Source organism: Chiloscyllium plagiosum, chromosome 4 (assembly GCF_004010195.1).
Source record: "Chiloscyllium plagiosum isolate BGI_BamShark_2017 chromosome 4, ASM401019v2, whole genome shotgun sequence".
Taxonomy (NCBI): domain Eukaryota; kingdom Metazoa; phylum Chordata; class Chondrichthyes; order Orectolobiformes; family Hemiscylliidae; genus Chiloscyllium; species Chiloscyllium plagiosum.
In genome coordinates, this window is record NC_057713.1 from 123466369 (window position 1) to 123472821 (window position 6453).

The following is a 6453-nucleotide window of genomic DNA, read 5'->3' on the forward strand; positions in this document are numbered from 1 at the left end:
TGCCGGACTTGGAATATTGTGTACAGTTCTGGTTGCCCCATTACAGGAAGGATGTGGAAGCATTGGAAAAGGTGCAAAAGAGATTTATCAGGATGTTGCCTGATCTGGAGGGAAGGTCTTTATGAGGAAAGGCTGTGGGATTTGGGTCTGTTCTCATTGGAAAGAAGAAGGATAAGAGGGGATTTGATAGAAACATACAAGATGATTAGAAGATTAGATAGGGTAGACAGTGAGAGTATTTTTCCTAGGATGATGACATCAGCTTGTATGAGGGGGCATAGCTACAAATTGAGGGGTGATAGATTTAAGACAGATGTCAGAGGCAGGTTCTTTACTCAGAGAGTGGTAAGGGCATGGAATGCCCTGCCTGCCAATGGAGTCAACTCAGCCACATTAGGGAGATTTAAACAATCCTTGGATAAGCACATGGATGATGATGAGATAGTGTAGGGGGGGTGGGCTTAGAATAGTTCACAGGTCAGCACAACATCGAGGGCCGAAGGGCCTATTCTGTGCTGTATTGTTCTATGTTCTATGAAAGTTTACTCCAATCTCTCTCAAAAGCTCCATTGGATTCATTTCCCAAAATCCCGTGCTTTTGCGGTAGACAGCAGATCACTCTCACTCTTTCATCTCTTGACTTTTTTTGTGTCCAAGAAAGATAAAGCCTTTTCAACCCAGAAATGTTGAAACAGTTCCATATTCCAGTTTCTCATAATCCATGAGTATATGTGTGTCTGAATATATTTCATACGTCACTTCGTAAAAGTTGGAGGCATTGAGTGAATTTGAAGCTCCTGATTTCAGGGATGCTGTCTGTTTTAAGCAAGGACATGAAAGAATTGTAAAACACAACTGAAAACAAGGTCAGAGCTCCCTTGAATTTTATTTTTTGACCTTGAGTTTGGAGTAACTGTAATTTGCTTGCCATTGGTGTTGTCTTGGTAAAGTGAGACAGTGGGATGAGAGCTGGAAGTGATTCCAGGCTGTATTATGATCAGGGAAAAGTATATAGCTGGACAAGGGACCATTCCCTCCGGTGTTACCAGGTTGGGAAAATGGAAGATGTACAACAAAAGAGGGTATTTGGCCTTTTGTGTCTCTTCCGGTCAATACTCCAGCCACTGCTCTTGTTTATAGCTCTCTGGGCTACAGCATCCCAACAAATATCCATGAGACTATAAGATATAAGGAACTGAATTAGGCCATTCAGCCCATCAAGGCAACTCCACTATTCACGCATGGCTGATAGGTTTTACAACCTCATTCTCCTGCCTTCTCCCTAGTACCCTTGATCCTATTCCTAATTAAGAACCTGTCTATCTCTGTCTCTATCTTGCCCTCCACAGCCCTCTGCGGTAATGAGTCCCACAGTTTCCCCATCCTCTGGCTGAAGAAACTCCTTCTCATCTCAGTTCTAAAGGGTCATCCCTTCACCCTGAGGCTGTGCCCTCAGGCCCTGGTCTCTCCTCCTCGTGGTAACATTTTCTCCACGCCCACTGTACCCAGGCCTCTCAGGATTCTGTAAGTTTCAAACTGATCTCCCCCATCCTTCTAAACTCCATCAAGTACAGACCCTGAGTCTTCAACTGTTCCTCATATGACAAGCTCTTCATGTCCGTGATCCTCCTCTTGACCCCCTAACACCAACACATCCTTCCTTAGATATGGGGCCCAAAACTGCTCACCATATGCCAAAGGAAGTCTGAACAGAGCCTTATACAGCCTCAGCAGTACAATCATGTTCTTGCATTTTTTCGAGACCTCTCTAAATGAATGCTAACATTGTATATACCTTCCTAACTACCAACTGAACCTACATGCTAACTGTAAGATAATCCTGAACTAAAATTTCAGATTTCTGAACCTTTCCCCATTTAGAAAATAGGCTATGCCTCAATTCCTGATGAAGGGCTTTTCCCCAAAACATCAATTTTCTTGCTCCTCGGATGCTGCCTGGCCTGCTGTACTTTTCTAGCACCATACTCTTGACTCTAATCTCTAGCATCTGCAGTACTCACTTTCGCCTATGCCTCAATTCTTCCTACTAAAGTGCATAAACTCACACTTACCCACATTGAATTCCACCTGCCACTTCCTTGCACACTCTCCTAACCTGCCCAAGTCCTTCTGCAGCTTTCCCTGCTTCCTCAACACTATCTGCCCCTCCACCTATCTTTGTGTCACCTGCAAACGTAGCAACAATGCCCTCAGTTCCTTTGTCCAGAATGTTAATGCATAACGTGAATAGTTGTGATCGCAACACTGACCCCTGTGGAACTCTACTAGTCACTGGTTGCCATCTTGAGAAAGATCACTTTATGCTAACTCTCCGCCTTCTGCCTGCCAGCCAATCTCTAGCATTGCTAGTACCTTGCCCCTAACACCATGGCCCCTAAATTTTGTAGCCTCCTTTGTAGACCCTTGTCAAAGGCCTTCCAGATCATGTCCACTGGGTCTCCTTTGTTTAACTTGCTCATTACCTCCTCAAAGAATTCTGACAGATTTATCAGGCATGGCCTCCCCTCAGTGAAGCTATCCTGACTCAGTCCTATTTTACCAAGCACTTCCATGCAGTCCACAATCTCATTCTTAATAATGGGCTCTAAAATTTTACCAATGAGTGAGGTTAGGCTAAGCAGCCTATACTTTCCTATGTTCAGTCTCCCTCACTTCTTAAATAGGAGTGTTACATTAGTCATTTTCCAGTCCTCTGGGACCTTCTGTGACTCCAGTAATTCCTGAACTATAACCACTAATACCTCCACAATCTCCTGAATTATCTCCTTCAGCACTCTGGGGAGTAATCCCTCCAGCCCCAGTGATCTACCCACCTTCACACATTTCAGCTTCCTCAGCATCTTCTCCTTAGTGATGACCACTGCACTCTCATCTGCCCCCAGATTCTTTTGAAGGTCTGGCATGCTACTGATGTCTTCCATCGTGAGAACTGATGCAAAGTACATATTCAGTTACTCTGGCATTTTTTTGCTCCCCATTACTACTCCTCCAGCCTCATTTTCCAGTGGTCCAGTATCCACTCTTGCCTCTCTCCTACCTTCTATATATCTAAGAAAAGGTCTTGCAATCTTCTTTTGTATTACTAGCTGTTTATCATCATACTTCATCTTCTCCCCCATTATTGTCTTTTCTAATTGATCTTTGTTCATTTCTAAAAGCTTCCCAATCTTATTTTCTTTGGGGCGAATTTCTACTTGCCTCCCAAATTACCCACAGAAACTCCTGCCATTGCTGTTCGTCCATCTTCCCTGCTCAGTACCCCTTCTGATCAACTCTGGTCAGCCCTTCCCTCAGCTCCTCCCTTCTTTGTTGTGGCATCACAGACTGATACTTACATTCCATCAATATTTACATGTGTAATGCTAGCTAAATTAGGCATGACCTGGTGAGATGGTTGTCATGATAATGAAAACTTTTAAATGGAAATTATCCAAAGTCGATTTTGAAGATTTTAAGTGATGGGACTGTGACCAATTCCTTTGATATCTTGTTTCACTGTCGAAAAGCCCTTGGGGAGAAAGATTGATACACTCGCTTAGAAACAAATATATTTGTAGTTTGCATGGATTATGATCTCGTAGTCTGGCGATGCCAGAGGGCACCAGGTTTTTCTTTCTGCCAATTACCAGCAGAGATTCATATGTTTAAAGAACACAGCGCATTTTTCTCCACCGTTACTGTAGTGAATCCCACTCCAAATCTTTCATTAAGGATGTGGCAATGGTGATTCACACAAAATCATGCAACCTCAGACATGGTTTAAGACTCAGACCTCCATACCCATTTTTCTGTGATGTGGGCATTTGATTCAGTGAAGTGACCAGACAGATTAGGGAAACCACTCTGTTAGGCATCAGCCTTGACTCAATGATAGCACTCTTGTTCCAGCATCAGACATTCATGGGTTTAAGTCCCACTCAAGACTAGACCACATATTCTCATCTGATGTTTGGTACATTAGTGTATGAGGCTGCACTACCTGATGCAATGTTAAATTAAGGCCCTATAGAGTGAAAATAAAAGATTGTAAAGTTTTCATTTACTCCTGAACATCAAATCATTAAAATAGGTTGCTGGTCTCATTTTTGTTTGAGAAGTAGCCGAGTACAAATGGGCTGTTAGATTTCACTTCAAATATAATTGGCTGCAAAATATTTTAAGATCCCTGAGCTAGGGAAAGCTCATATATAAATGCAAGTTCCATCCTTCTTTATCTGTAACTTAACCATACGTTTTTCAGAAGAAATTCTTCCTCATTAGTCTAATGACATGAGGTCCAGTGAGCTCCTTTAGATTTGTAAGATCATTGTTTGGGGAATGCAACGAAAACCCAATAGTTGTCATCCCATTAGGTTCAGAATTATAAAGAGCTACAAAATTGAACACATGGTGTTGGCATTAGATACCTTTCCTTTTGAAAATCATATTGTCCATTAAGTTTTTAGAAGTTTAATGTTGAAGTAATAGTACTGGTTTTGTCTTGTTAATGCTATCGTCTCATTTTAAGTAAGGCCAAAAATAGACCATTATAAAATGAAGCCCTCACTTGCATTGAATGGTTGAAATACTTATACACATCTTGCAAATTTGCAATTTTCACTTGCATTTTAATTCTTGCCTCCATCCTTATTGTACCTTAAAGAACTAAGCACTAATGTAGCATGATCCTAATAACTCAAAGCTGCTATTGACTAAATAAGGGAGGAATTTATGGGACGTCAAGTCTTTCTTACATTTTGGTGCCTTCAAAGTTCTGAAAGTAGTGGGAAGATGAGCAGTCAGTTCTGCTATAATGCAGTAGTTCCATTCTCAAACAATCCCGTGTTAGAAGAAAATTGCATAATAGCAGCACTATTTAAACCACGGGGGCCGGAATTGTATTATAACCAATACATGCTTTGAAACTTTGCACTATAGAAACAGTGTCCTCAATTTGTCAATCATGTTATAGCGAATCAGTGTTAACAAAATCCGTGTGAAAGCAGAATGATTTGTTGCTTTTCATCCAGTTGTCATCTGTTGACAACTTCCACCTCCAATGTGAATAATGCACTGCACACGCATGTTGAGAGATGCAAACATATGAGAATCTTATCATGGTAGAAATGAGTCTCATATTGCTACCAATATTTGCTTTCCATGCCACGGTTACTGTAAGGTGGTTAATTCAACAAATTTAAATTTGACCTTTATAAATATTATTCAAAGATCTTTGTTTGTCACACTTATCCAAACTGCCACAGAAACAACCTTCCCTTGGATATATAGGTGCCTCATTCTCAATAATAGTAGAGGTTGAGAGATACATTATGTTTAATCAGTTCGTATTTGCATCAAACTACAAAAGGCCAAACACATATGCGCTAAGAACAGACAAATTAACAGTTTTGAGTACACAGCTATGAAATAAGGTGTACCAGCTGTAAACAGAAAGGGCTGTGAAGAAGGTTAACAATAAGCTTGAGTTGAGAGAATCTAAGAGAGGTCTTCAAAATATCAATTGATGGAGAAATGCAGCAGTTGGGGCAGTATCTGTGGAGAGAAAAGAGCATTAACGTGTCGAGTCCAGTGACCGTTCTTCAGATCATTATCACTGGGCATGAACGTTATCACTGTTTTCTCTCCACAGATGCTCCAGACTTGCTGAGCTCCTCCATCAATTTCTACTCTTGTTTGTTTCAGATCTCCAGCATCTGTAGTTCTTTGATTTACATCAAAATATCAACTCTGCATAGAGGAAGAAATTAAATTATTCGCATTGATGAGAAAGCAAGAATAGAGAGGAGCTAAGTGCTTGTCTTACAATAAGCAATCTTTTCGTCAGTATTCACATTGGAAAAGGGCAATGTTAGTGAGAATACAGAAATACAGGCTACTAGATTAGATGGGATTTTAATTGACAAAAAGGAGATGTTAACAATTTTCAAAGATCTGAAAATAGATAAGACACCTGGGCCAGATGGATTTATCCTCGGATTCTCTGGGAAACCGGAGGAGATTACAGAGCCTTTGGCTTTGATCTTTATGTCATCATTGTCAATGGAGTAGTGCCAGAAGACTGGAGAATGGCAAATGTTTTTCCCTTGTTTAAGAAGGGGAGTCAGGACAACCCGGGTAATTATAGGCCAATGAGCCTTACTTCGGTTGTGGGTAAGGTGTTGGAAAAGGTTATAAGAGATAGGATTTATAATAATCTAGAAAGGAATAATTTGATTAGGGATAGTCAACACAGTTTTGTGAAGGGGAGGTTGTGCCTAACTAACCTTATTGAATTCTCCGAGAAAGTGACAAAACAGGTGGATGGAAGTAAAACGATTGATGTGGTATATATGGACTTCAGTAAGATGTTTGATAAGGTTCCACATGATATGCTATTGCACAAAATACAGAATTTCGTGATTGAAGATGATTTAGATGTTTGGATCAGAAATT